The sequence below is a fragment of the Equus quagga genome, chromosome 10, assembly GCF_021613505.1.
Source record: "Equus quagga isolate Etosha38 chromosome 10, UCLA_HA_Equagga_1.0, whole genome shotgun sequence".
Taxonomy (NCBI): domain Eukaryota; kingdom Metazoa; phylum Chordata; class Mammalia; order Perissodactyla; family Equidae; genus Equus; species Equus quagga.
This window is the reverse complement of record NC_060276.1, coordinates 1,691,387-1,705,703: the sequence shown is the minus strand read 5'-3', so window position 1 is coordinate 1,705,703 and position 14,317 is coordinate 1,691,387. Positions and strand designations below refer to the sequence as shown.

Here is a 14,317-nt window from a genome sequence, read left to right as displayed (position 1 = left end):
CCCCCCCCCCCCCCAGCTTGGGGCGGAGGGCCAGGCAGCGTCCAGCCCTGTGCCCTCCCCTCCCCCCATTGCAGGGGCAGCCTAGCCCAACCTCCCCCCTACCAAGCTGGCGGCCAGGTTTTCAGCCTAACAGGGCCTGGGGAGGAGGGGCAGCCACGCCCAGGGCCACACCCCACGGCGGCCGATGGGGGTCACTCGCCCCATTGCGCTCCGTTTCTCACACACGCACACACTCGTAGAGACGTGCCAACTTCACCCCCACCTGCCCGCACCGACCCCGCCTGACTCCCACCCGAATGTCCCTCCCCGTGTCGGCATTCTGGGCGCCGCCCAGGTACCCCTCACCTGTCGGTCTCTGGCCCCTGGCCTCCTTCCTCCTCCCCACTCCCGTCCGCGGGGCCCGGAGCCGGGTGCCCGGCCTGGGTGGGGCTCCGACCGTCCTGCCCGTGACCGCGGGCCAGGCCGAGCGGCACTCCCCGCTCTTGCCACCCGGGCAGGGCTGGGCTGCCGGGGGACCAGGGGGCCGGGGGCGTCGCAGCTGCGACGTGGGCGCGAGGGCAGGTCTGCCCGCCTTACCTGCGCCGCGGCCGCCGCTCCGGCTGCCCACCCAGCCTCCGCGCACGCCGGCTTCGGACCCACCGCCCGAGCGCGTCTGTGATGCCGATGCTGCGGCGGCGGCGGTGGGGCGGCGGCGGGGGCGGGGCGGGCGTGCGCGCAGGGGAGGGGGAGGGGAGCGCAGGGGAGGCGGGGGAGAGGGAGTGAGATCACCTCCTCGGCCGCGCGCCCCGCCCCGCCGCGCCCTAGCCCCTTGTCCGGGCGGAGCCAGACTGCGGAGCGCGGCGCGGGCTGAGAACCCTTGGTGGCCCCCTCCGGGAGCTCAGTGGGACCCCCGCCACCAGGTCCCGCCGGCCCCGCGCTCGCAGCCTCGGAGTCCCTGGCCCGAGAGTGCCCCGCACCGGGGCGCCGGCGCAGCAGTGGAGGCTCGGGCTGGAATCGTGGGGCGCAGGTGCTCCCGGGCGCGGGGCTGGGCGGTGGAGAGAAGAGTCGGGTGGGGAAACAGATCCCCTCGGCCCTCAAGGGCGCTGGCGAGCTACGAACATCCACAGGCAGCGCCGTCCCGGCCTCGCCCTGGTCGTGGTGTGTCTGGACGCCCCCCCCCCCCCCCCCCCCCCCGCTTCCTGAGTCACTGAGCTCTCCCCCGAATCCCGCCAATCCTAGACGCCCGGCCCGGAAGGGGCGCGGGGGCCTTGATCTCAGCCCCCCAGGGACACGCAGAGGGGCGTGGGCTCCTGCGCAGCCCAGAGCCCCGGGGGCGAGGAGGTCGCGAAAAGGGCGCCCCTCGAGCTGCCACTCCCAATTCCCAGATCTTCCTCTGACTGTCTGCCAGTTTTCCCAGGCCTGGCGTCTTCTTTCTTTGTCGTGGCGATTGGCCTCATCCCGACCTTTCCCGGCGGCCCCGCTCTCCCCGCAGCCCTGTACTGGAAGCCTAGGGAAGGCGCTCCTCCCCAGCGCCCCCCAGGCTCGCGGCCGTGACCTCTGAGGCGAGGCGGAGGGCGCAGGAATTCCGGAGTGAGCCGAGCTGGCCGCAGGGCAAGGAAGGCCTAGGGCCCAGATGGCAGATTGCAGCCCTGGTGGCCGCGGTATTTTTATGGGCATGCCTGTTGCCCAATGAAGCATTCCAGGGCCCTCAGCTCAGCCTCCGGAGACCCTCCGAGTTGTGCAGGGGGCCCACGTAGGAGGGACCCTGGCATCCTGGCCTGAAGTCCCCAGCCCCTTCAGGAGCAGCGAGGAGGCCAAGCGAAGTGCAGGGCCAGTGGGCCTGGAGCTGGGAGTGGAGGGCGGGCCTGGGCACCCAGGAGGGGGGTATTTGCCACGGGGCACTGAACTGTGGTGGCTTCCTGCCTGCTCTGATCTGACCTCTGATAGGCTTGGCCTCTCTCCTCTCCAGCGCCTCTGCCTCCACTAACCCACCCCCAGCAGGTTCCCAGTCTCTTCCTCAGGCCCCAACGACCACAAATCCTTCATGGAGTATAGAGTTGGATGCTGATTGCTGCGGTGGCAAAGACAGAAGTGAAGTTAGAAGGGGATAGAACCCATTTAGCATGCTCCTGAGGTCTCCAGTCGTACTGGTATTCGTTACACCCTTACACTAAATCACCTTTACTGAGCACTGCCGTGGGCCTGCCATGGTTCTAAGCACATTTCATGGATTAGCACACTTACTTTGCACACCAACCTGGGGAGCTCAATCATTAGCCCACATTACAGATGAGGAAACTGAAGCCCAAAGAGCTCAAGGAATGTGTCCAGGGAGCACAGCTAGGAGAGTCTCTTTCTCTTCATTAGCTCATTGCATCCACACGTGACCCTATGAGGAAGGATCTGTTATCATCCTCACTCTCCGAGTGAGGAGTCCGGGGTCTGGACAGACAGTCACATGGCTAGGAGGCACTGTGCCAAGCATTCCACATGCCCTTGCTCACCTACTCCTCAGCCCTTCACTGTGAAGTGGGCACCATTATTGCCCCCATTTCACAGGTGAGGAAACTGAGGTTCAGACAGGTCAAGTGACTTACTCAAGATCAATCAGGCGGTAACCGGCAGAGCTGGGATTTGAACTTGCTTCTATATGACTGCAAAGTCTGCTCTCCCACTTCCATGTGCTGAGATGGAAGGGCCAAGGGGAGCAAGAGCAGGAACAAGAGAGGACCTTGGGCAGAGCACGTCCCTGGAGAAGTAGGAAGGATTGGCCATGAACAAGAGGTGAGCCATCCCGCCACTGCCACCTGCTCCCCAGGGAGGCGGAGAGGGCACTGGACGGATGCCTGGGTCCTGCCCACTTGCACCCCCTTTGATGACAGCTCCCTCTTGGGCACAGTCAAATGGACGAGGGCAGCCCCTAGAGTCTTGCTAGGTCACCCCCGAAGATGAAGAGCCGTGTCATGAAGGGCTGGGAGCACAGAGGCCAGTGGAGCGGGACAGCGTGCAGCGGGCTGGCAGGGCGGCCTCAGGAACCGCACAGTTTTCTCTCTTCTTCTCCTGTCTGTCTTTCTGTGTCTTCATGTCTTCTTGTCTCTTTTGAAAGAGCATATAGTTGGGATTTGGTTTACTTTGATCCAGTCTGACAGTCTTTGTCATTTTTTAAAAAGCAGCTTTATTGAAATATAATTTACATAAAATTCGCCTTTTTGAGGTATACAGTTCAATGGGTTTTGATAAATGTCGTGTAACCACCACTAAAATCAAAATATAGAACGTTTCCATCATCTCCCCAAATTCCCTCCTGCCCCTTTGCAGTCAACCACTCCTTCCAGCCCTGGCCCCCGCCCCAGCCCCGAATGGTCTGCTTTCTGTCTTTGCTAGAATGTATTACAAACAGAATTGTACAGTGTGTACTCTGTCTGGCTTCTTTCGATAAACGTGGTTTTTGAAATTCATCCATGTTGTCATGTCCGTCCTTTTTACTTCTGAGCAGCATCCCATTGTTTGTATCTGTCATGGCAGGTTCAGCCACGCGCCCGTCCAGGGCATCTGGATTGTTCCCAGCCTTGGGCAATGATGGCAAGAGCTGCTCTACACACTGACGCACAGGTCGTTGGGTGAGCACGCTTTCACCACTTTCCTTTCTGTAAGATGACCACGGTGGAGCGGGGCTCCTAGTTGGGCGGTGCACTCCGCGCCGCATCCGTCTTTTCCCAGTAGGGGCTAGTTGATTACACTGATGGGGGTTGCTGTGTATTTGGATTTATTCTTGCTCGCTTATGAAGTGCTTCCTATTTGCCCTGCTTTCCAAATTTCTCTGCCTCTTCCCCCTCTTTCTATCAGTGGTGGTTCAGGGCAGGAAGCAGAAATCACTGCAGCCATCTTACACGGAAAGGGACTTTGTACAGGGAATCGAAAGTGTACACAACCATTGGAGGGCAGAGGAATGTGCTCTGAGTGGGATCCACAGGACACCACCATGGAACCTGCACCCCGAAGGAGCTGCTACCTCTGCCACCAGCAGCAACTGCTGAGTTCAAGAAGACAGCACCACAGTCGTGAGCCACGGATCAGCCAGCTGGGACCTGGAAGTCATGGCTGCCACAAGAAGCGGAGGCCAGACACAGAAGCATTGCTGCTGAAGCCCCACGCCACCTTGACCTTGACAGCCAGCACAAAACACCTCGACACAGACACAGCAGGAAGACGGTCCCCCTTCCCTCAGCTTCCAAAGCTCCTGTGAGTGCAACTAATTGGCAAAACCTAATTTGCCTCCCAGAGGCTGTCGCACAAAGCTGGGAAAGGCCCTGCCTAGGCTAGCCTGCGGAAGTGCATTATAAAAGAGGTGGGAGTGGGTGGGGAGTGTGATTGACCGTCCCAGCAGCTGCCTTCACTCTTGGTCATCTTTTAGATGGATTGAATTTGTTTCCTTGTTTCATTCCCACCCCCCATTCGTTTAGAAGCACTATATGAATTTTTTAGTATTTACTCTAGCTATTTTTAACATTTTTTTTTAAAGATTTTATTTTTTCTTTTTCTTCCCAAAGCCCCCTGGTACATAGTTGTATATTTGGTTGTGGGTCCTTCTAGTTGTGGCATGTGGGACGCTGCCTCAGCGTGGCTTCATGAGCGGTGCTAGGTCCACGCCCAGGATCCAAACTGGCAAAACCCCGGGCCACCAAACCGGAGCGTGCAAACCTGACCACTCACTCGGCCACGGGACAGGCCCCTTGACGTGCATTCTTAACAAAATCTAAAGTTAATCGATATCTCTGCTCTGGTGGTTTTAACCTAGGGCCACAAATTCTTGATGCTCCTCCCTTCCAGAGGTGAAGCCTACGTCCCCTCCTCTTGAGTGTGGGCTGGACTTAGTGAATCATTTCTTTTTTTTTTTTTGAGGAAGATTAGCCCTGAGCTAACTGCTGCCAATCCTCCTCTTTTTGCTGAGGAAGACTGGCCCTAAGCTAACATCTGTGCCCATCTTCCTCTACTTTATATGTGGGACGCCTGTCACAGCATGGCTTGCCAAGCGGTGCCATGTCCGCACCCGGGATCCAAACCGGCGAACCCCAGGCCGCCGAAGCGAAACGTGTGCACTTAACCGCTGCACCACCGGGTCGGCCCTGGCTCATTTCTAATGAACAGAGCGAGGCAGAAGTGACTGCGGTGGGCACCTTTGGGGAGCACGACATAAAAGGCACTGCTGCTTCCTCCTTCTTCCCTTTCCTGGATTGCTCTGTCTGGAGGAAGTCAGCTGCCATGTCGTGGGGGCACTCCACAGCCCTACGGAGAGGCTCCTTTGAGGCTCTTCTCAATGGGCTCGGCCACCCTCTGCTCCTTCTTGTGCTATCTCTCTGCCTTATTCACCAATGGCTCCCAACTTTTCCCTCACCCACACAACATCCCAACCTCTCAGTTTCTGGACCTTCTTAACTCCAAAGGCCTTCTTGACCTTGCCTCAACCTCCCCGTCTCACAGTTATGCGTTCACAGTTATGCGTTATCGTCCTCGTCATCATCCACAGAATTACTCTGACATGTTAAGTTCCAAATGCCAACTCTCTGGGCATGATCTGCAACCTGTTCCTTCTGGTTCTCCAGCTTGCTCCCTTCCACCACCCCTGCATTTTGATCTCACAGAGCTTTCCAGTCCCTTGACCACTGCACCCAAGTCGTATTATCAGATCTCACTTGGCCTTCCTCTCTTCCATATCCTGCCTAGGCCCTAAAGTGTATCTCTTCAACATGCTCAAGTTTCTTTATTAATAAAGGATTCATGTGGGAGCTGGCTGGGTGGTGTAGTGGTTAAGTTTACCCACTCGGAACCCAGGCACGGACCTACACACTACTCATCAAGCCCTGCCATGGTGGCATCCTACAAACTGTAGGGGAGGAAGACATTTCCTCTCCCCAAATGTGGGTTCGTCTGGCCGGAGAAGGAATTAAATTCACATGAGACAGAATAGCAGGAGAAAATTAAACAAAGCTTTATGAGGAACCATGGCCCGGGGCCTTTCTTCCCGAAGGAAGAAAGGGCACCGAAGAAGTGGGGTGCACAGAGTGGTTATATACCCCCAAACAGGGTGTTTCACATGTGATTGAAATGTCCCTCCCACAATAGTCACAAGACTGCCCTGTCGGCACAGCGCTTGTTGGACACAGCAGGTAGTGGGTCTGCTATCTCGGAGGGTGTAGCAGGAGGCAAGTTTATCGTCTGGAGCTGGGCGGTCACAGGTGAGCGCAGCAATCAGTTCCTAGCCTAAGGAAAGATGCTTAATCCTTAAGGAGACGCCAGCGTTGGGAGGGGGAGGGAAGTCAGTTGCAGGAGGTTACCAGACAAGCACAATAAACAAATGCAGATTTAAGTCCTTGCCTTTGGCATTGATTAAGAGTTTCTAGAGAGAAGGTCATCTCCTTTCTTCTTCCTGGTACAGAGAGGGAGGCACCTTTACAGATAGAGATTTACCTTACAAATGTAAATGTGTCCTAACCAAGGGCAAGTTCCATTCCTCAGAGCCTCCTTCCCTGCCCCAGTTTATCAAAAGCAATCAGCCTCAAATAATCCTCATGCCAAAGAGACATATCTTGGGGTGGCCAATTTCAGGTCCCCACAGTACAAAATAGAGGAAGACTGGCACAGATGTTAGCTCAGCGACAATCTTCCTCACCAACAAATACAAAATAAAAAATAAATAAAGGGTTCATGTAGGAATGAGGAAGACAGTTACATTAGTCAGGATTCTCCAGAGAAACAGAACCAATAGGATGTGTGTGTGTATGTATGTGTGTGTAAAGAGATTTATTACAAGGAATTGGCTCGCGTGACTATGGAGCCTGAGAAGTCCCAAAACCTCCGGTCGGCATGCTGGAGACCCCAGAGCACTGACACGCTGGAGACCCCAGAGCACTGACAGTGTAAGTTCCAGCCCAAGGGCAAGAAAAGGCCAATGTCCCAGGTCTAGCAGTCAGGCAGGAGAGTTCCCTCTCCCCAGCCTCTTTGTTCTATTCGAATCTTCAACTGATAGGATGAGGCCCACCCCCATTAGGGAGGGCCATCTGCTTTCCTCAGTCTACTGATTCAAATGTTAATCTCATCCAGAAACACCCTCAGAGAAACACCCAGAATAATGTTGGACCAAATGTCTGGGCACTCCATGGCCCAGTCAAGTTGACACATAAAATTCACCATCACAGCAGTAATCTTAGATGTGTGGACCAGAGCCCAGCGAGAATCATACACCTGAGCTTTGGGGAGTCTGAACCAGGTTTTTAAGCAGCTCTAGGGACCAAGTTATCTTATCTACAACCCCAACTTCTCACCCTTGAGCTACTGTTATGGTGACTCAGGCCCTGCTGCTTCTGACACCACCAACGAACGCTACCATCCTCTCCTCTGTGGCCACTTTGCTTCATTTCTTGGCTCCCGCCGAATCCTGGTTTCTGCTTCCCCTTGGCTTCTACCACTTCATCGCAATTACACACTACCTTTCCTCCACATGCCTTTTGGCTTCACTGCAGTTCAGGTCCCCACGAGAGAGAAGCTTATTGGCCCAAATACTCACTGTCCTCATTGGGCGAGAGCTCTCATGCCAGGTAGCCTGGTAGGCAACTGACGAGTCTATCAGTTGGCTGCTCTTGGCCAGGTGCTTGCTCCTGGTCCAAGCAACCGAGGCCAGGTTGGAGCAGGCTATGTGATACACAGTATGGCCATCTGTTATGGACTGAATTTTGTGTTCCCTTTCCCAAATTCATGGGTTGAAGCCCTAACCCCTTTGTGACTGTATTTGGAGATGGAGCCTCTACAAAAGTAATTAAAGTTAAATGAGGTCATAAGTGTGGGGCCCTGTCCGATAGGATTGGTATCTTTATAAGAAGAGATGCCAGAGAGCTCTCTCTCTTTCTGCTATGTGAGGACGCAGTGAGAAGACAACCAGCCAGCCAGCCATGAAGAGAGCCTTCACCAGAAACCGACTCTGCCAGAACTTGATCTGGGACTGCCCACCTCCGGAACTGTGAGAAAATCAAGGTCTGTGTCTAAGCCCCCGAGTGTATGGTATTTTGTGAGGGCGACCCGAGCAGACTAAGACAGCGTCTGTGTGTAATCACTGACTATTGGTGCTCCCACAGCAGAGAGCTGTGTCTTGGTAGGTATCTTGCTTGGCCTGCCCACTCTAACCACACTTAAGCCACCTATTCTCTTGTTTTTCCTAAAAACCTCCACTGAAACGGCCCAGGTGCGTCACCCTACAGTGAAGCCCGTAGTTGATAAGCCCACACCTTCCACGAAGCTTTTGGGTATCCCATTCTTAACTATGAGAGGAAGCAAGGGTTGCTAGACATCTGAGGAAGCCTCTAATGTGAGAGCATGGGAGAGAGAGGTCAGAACGAAGAGGATGACAATCTGTGGTGAACGGGACTATGAGGGATAAGAAATTATTTTCTTCAAAACTCCTTAAATTCCTCATGGAGATAATAGAATGTGACTATCCATGAAAGAAGAATAGGGTGCTGTAGAAAAGTCAGAGAACAAACAAGAACTTTCTGTGGCAGCATAAATTAAAAAGTCAGTAAATGGATATTTTGCTTCTGCCTAGGAGACAGAAAGTCACACGCCATTACTTCCACCTAAGCTATGAGAACCTGGGTAACCTACAGAATCATAAGTTTTTCTTTTCTTTAAGCCTACCAAGGAGCTGAAGGTGCCAAAAAAAAAAAGTGAGCCAAAATGTAAAAGATGACAAAGGCTTGCGAGGCGAGGCCCCATCGCTGCTTTGCCCCTCGGCAGCAGTAGCAGCGGGAGACTCCAGAGACTGGGTAAGAAGAGAACAGAGGCCTTTTAACACATTTTTAAAGGCCAAGTATGGGGTGGCATGACAGTTTGAGTCCTAGGAGCCTCAGACACAAAGAGAGTTTGTGTCCACCCACCAACTCTCTCCCATGGGCCTTCACCAAGAAAGTTCGGAGGCAGGGCAGGTGGGCTGAGAGATGGTCTCTGCGGTGGGGATGTGCCAGGAGTGCTGAACGCAGGGCAGGAGACCTGAGAGAATCCACACTCCAGACCTTCCAGTGGCAGTTGGTGTCTGGGGAAGGGCAGAAAAGCTGAGAGAGATCATCTCCAGGCTGGGGGTACACAGTGCCTGCTGAAGTCTTAGGATAGAGTAGGAGGACTGAGAGAAACCTTCCAGGCCCCTTGAGGCGTACACTGAGTACAAAGCAGCTGACTGCCATGGCGGGAGTTGAGGCAGAAGACCGCAAAGAGGCACTCCTGTGGTGCATGTTCATGGGTCAACTCAAGTCTAAGGGCGAGGTAAGACTGAAATGAATCTCCCGGGTACGCAAATCCCAAGTCCTGCTAAAGAGAAAGTTCCGATCCGACCTTAATATACTTTGAAGTCTGTTTGGAACTGAATCCACCCAAAGCGGCAAGAAAACGTAGCTTAACATCAGACCAGATTGACTCAAAATCACCCTCCAACACACACACACACAGATGGCCTAACAGAAGAGGCATGTCATTTTTTTGGCGTAAATGTTATTTATTATACTCCCTACTGTTCTATTACATACAATGTCTGGCATGCAATAAAAACACTAAGATACACGTGAAAAAGCAAGGAAATATGACCCATCATGGAGAGGAAATGGTCAGTAAAACCAGACTCAGGGGGCCAGCCCCGTGGCCGAGGGGTTAAGTTCGCGCGCTCTGCTGTGGTGGCCCAGGGTTTCGCTGCTTTGGATCCTGGGTGCAGACATGGCACCGCTCGTCAGGCCACATTGAGGCAGCGTCCCACATGCCACAACTAGAAGGACCCACAACTAAGATATACAACTATGTACCAGGGGTTATTTGGGGAGATAAAGCAGAAAAAAAAAAAGAGAGAGAGAGAGATTGGCAACAGTTGTTAGCTCAGATGCCAATCTTTAAAAAAAAAAAAACCCAGACTCATAAATGGCCTAGATGTTGGAATTATCAGACAGATACTTCAAAATGATAACATATTTGTCATAATTCCAACATCCCCTAAGCATTTCATAGTCAAACTGCTGAAAAACAAAGACTTTTTAAAAACCTCAAAAGCAGTCAGAGGAAAAAAGATCCTATACACAGGGGCAGAAGCAGAGTGACAGCAGGCTCCTAATCAAAAACTGATAGAGGCCACAGGAGAATGGACAACATCTTCAAATGCTGAGGGAGAAAGTTCCAATCTAGAATTCTATATCCAGTGAAAATATCCTACAAAAATTAAGACAAAATAAAGTTGCATGTCCAGATAAGAATAAATAGAGTTCATTTCCAGCAGACTTACAATAAAAGAAATGCTAAAATAAATTATCTAGTTGGAAGAGAAATTATACCAGACTGAAGAAAGGAGTGAAAAACATCAGAAAGAGTAAATGTGTATGACCATTTACTGTGGAAAGTACAAATGATAACAATGTGACGTGGAGTTATCTTTTTGTATATTGTATGTAAAAACAAAACATATGACAACCAGAGCACAAAGGTTGGGACTGCAGCAATTGGAATGCTGTTGTAACATTCTTACATTGTTCATGAAGTAGTAGAATATTCTTTGAAGGTAGAACGTGCTAAGTTAAAGAAACAAATTGTAATCTCTAGAGCAACAATTTAAAAAATAACACAAAAAAGATATATAACTAAAAAGTCAATAAAGAACAGGAAATACTGAAAAAGTCCAATTTGTTCCCTGAAAAAAGGCAGAAAAGGAGAAAAACAAAACAAAAATGGATGGGACAAATAGAAATCAAACATTGAGATGGTAGACAAACTAAAAGACAGCAATAATTATATTAAATATAAATGGAGTAAATGAACTAAAACTCTATTCCAAATATTCTTGCTGCATAAAAAATTCCTCCAAAATTTAGTGTTTTAAAATAATTACAATCATTTTCTTTTTTTTTTTTTGGCCTTTTTTTATTGCAGTAACATTGGATTATAACATCATATAGCTTTCAGATGTACATCGTAACATATTTCGAATTCTGTGTAGATTACATTATGTTCACAACACAAAAACTAATTATAGTCCATCATGTGAGCCTAATCACCCCTTTTGCCGTCCCCTCTCCCCCCTTACAATCATTTTCTTATTGCTCATGAATTCTGTGGTCAAGTATTTGGGAAAGTCATTCCCCAAAGCTTAAACATGGAGTTCTCATATGACCCAGCAATTCTACTCCTCGGTATAGACCCAAGAGAATTGAACATATACATCCGTGCAGAAACTTGTACACAAATGTTCATAGCCGTTAAAAGGTGGAAACAGCCCAGCTGTCCATCAGCAGGTGACTGGATAAACGAAGTGTGGTGTGTCCATCCGATGGAAGGTTATTCCGCCATAAAAAGGGGTGAAGTTCTGCCACATGCTACACCGTGGATGGACCTTGGAAACATTATGCTGAGAGAAAGGAGCCAGACACAAAAGGCTGTAGATGGCATGATTCCATTCCTATGAAAGGTCCAGAAGACGCAAATCCGTGGAGATAGAAAAGAGATGAGTGGCTGCCGGGGGCTGGGGGGTGGGGATCTGGGGGAGAGACTGCTAATGGGTACAGAGCTTTTATTTATGGTGATAAACAAGTTTTGGAAATAGGAAAAGGAGGTTATAGTTACACAACATTGTGAATGTAATTAATGCCACTGAATTGTACTCTTAAATGTTAGATATATCTGTATTCCACAAGTTTTTTAAAAGGAATTTGGGAAGGGCTCAAGCTGTGTAGTTCTGGCTGAGGGTCTTTCACGCGGTTGCTGTCAGAAAGTGACTGAAGCTGGAACAGTGTGGAGCTGGAGCAACTTAGAGTTGGCTGGGCATCTCTCTCTCTTCATGTCCTCTCAGAGCCCTTCCATGTGGTCCCTCTGTGAGGACTAGTTTGGTTTTCTTCATGGCATGGCAGCCTCGGGGAAGCTGGACTGGTTAGGTGGTGGCTAAAGGCTGGAAGAGTGACTCTCCCTGTTCACAAGGCAGAAGTGTGCCTCTCTGAGTGAGCCTCTGAGACCAAGCAGCATCACTTGTACCATAGTATGGTGATTACAAGCAAGTCACAAGCCTGCCCCATTATGGGGGGGGAGGGTTAAATTCCACCTCTCGATGGGAAAATGGCAAGGTTCCAGAAGAGCATGTGGGATGGGAGAGATTATTGGGGCTACCTTTGAAAAACATGATCTGCCACACACCAGTGAAAAGGCAAAGACTGTCGAAATAGGTAAAATGGTTATATGTTATTTACAAGAAGCACACTTTAAGCATAAAGACACAGAGAGGTCAAAAGTAAAAGGATGGAAAAAGATACACCATGCGAACACCGAGCAAAGAAAGCTGGTATGGCTGTACTGATAGCAGATGGAGTAGAATTCAAGGCAAAGAGTATTACCAGACACAAAGAGGGACATTTCATAATGGAGAAAGAACACATAATCAAGAACACATAATCATTTTAAATATGTAAGCACCTGATAACAAAGCTCCCAAATACATGAAACAAAAGTTGATAGCACTAAAGTCTTCTAGAAACAGACGAATCTCCAAACATAATTGGAGACTTCCACATCCCTTTCTCAGTAATTGACAAAACAAACGGAAAAAAGTCAGTAAGAATATAGAAGATTTGAACAACACTATCAACCAAAATGATCTAATTGATATTTACAGAATGCTACACCCAACAACGAGAGAATATACATCCTTCTCAGGTAGCATTCACCATAGACTACGTTCTGGGCAGTAGAACAAGCCTCAGAAAATTACAAAGGATATGGGGCCAGCCCGGTGGCACAGCGGTTAAGTGTGCACATGCCACTTCTCAGCGGCCCAGGGCTCGCCAGTTCGGATCCCGGGTGCGGACATGGCACTGCTTGGCACGCCATGCTGTGGTAGGCGTCCCACATATAAAGTAGAGGAAGATGGGCACGGATGTTAGCTCAGGGCCAGGCTTCCTCAGCAAAAAGAGGAGGACTGGCAGTAGTTAGCTCAGGGCTAATCTTCCTCGGGAAAAAAAAAAGAAAAGAAAATTACAAAGGATAGAAATCCTAGGATTTCTGACCACAATGATGTTGAATTAAAAATCAATAACAACAAAAAGCAGGACTAGAAGGGCCTAAAACTAGAATATACAACTATGTACTGGGGGGCTTTGGGAAGAAGAAGAAAAAGAAAAACAAACAAAGAAGATTGGCAATAGATGTTAGTTCAGGGCCAATCTTTAAAAAAAAAAAATCAATAACAAAACAATATCTAGGAAGTTTCTAAATATTTGGAAATGAAAAAATATACTGCTAAAATAACCCATGGATCAAAGGAGAAATCACGAGTTGAATTAGAAAATATCGGAGCGGCTCTGTGGCCAAGTGGTTAAGTTTGCGCACTCTGCTTCAGCAGCCCAGGGTTTCGCCAGTTGGGATCCTGGGCACGGACATGGCACTGCTTGTCAGGCCATGCTGAGGCGGCATCCCACATGCCACAACTAGAGGGGCTCACAACTAAAAATATACAACTATGTACCGGGGGGCTTTGGGGAGAAAAAGGAAAAATAAAATCTTTAAAAAAAAAATTAAAGACTCTCAGACCAAGTGTTGGCAAGGATGGGAGCAAACAGAACTCTCCTCCATTGCTGGTGGGAGAGTAAAATGTTACAACTACTTTGGAAAACAGTTTTGAAGTTTCTTATAAAGTTAAATACGTACCTTAAAAACATAATGAAAGAGAGGGCACCACTGCAGATCTTAGAAACATTAAAAGGATAATACGGGAATATTGTGAAAAACTTATGCCAATACATTCGACGACCTAGATGAAATGGACAAATTCCGTGAAAGATACAAACTATCCAAGTTCATTCAGGAAGAAATAGATAACCGGAACAACCCTATATCTAATAAAGGAATTGAGTTTGTAGCTAAAAACATTCCCACAAAGAAAACTCCAAGCTTATATGGCTTCACTGGTGAATTCTACCAAACGTTATGGAAAAATAAACACCAATTTTACACAAACTCTTCCAGATAATAGAAGAGGAGAGAACACTTCCCAACTCCTTTTACAAGGTAAGCACTACTCTCGTACCAAACCCAAAGACATTACACAAAGAGGAAACTACAGACCAGTATCCCTCATGAACACACATGATGTAAAAATACTAACCAAAATGTTAGCAAATCAAATCCAGCAATGTATAAAAAGAGAAGACATCGTGACCAAGTAGGATTCCTCCCAGGAATGCCAGTTTGCTTTGACAGTTGAAAACCACTCCATGTCATTAACCCTATTAACAGAGCGACAACAACAAAGAAAAACCACATGATCATCTCAATA

The 14,317-nt window shown here is 49.6% G+C and overlaps 1 protein-coding gene across 3 annotated transcripts in view; it reads right to left on the bottom strand.

The window, feature by feature from the left end:
• L1CAM (L1 cell adhesion molecule) overlaps positions 1–1,156 on the bottom strand; it is a 25,915-nt gene extending 24,759 nt beyond the window's left edge. For all 3 annotated transcript variants that reach the window (XM_046672610.1, XM_046672609.1, XM_046672612.1), the window contains exon 1: positions 577–1,156. The gene's annotated coding sequence lies outside the window, so the exon portion shown is untranslated. The remainder of the gene's footprint in view (positions 1–576) is intronic.
• Between the last annotated feature and the right edge of the window lie 13,161 nt (positions 1,157–14,317).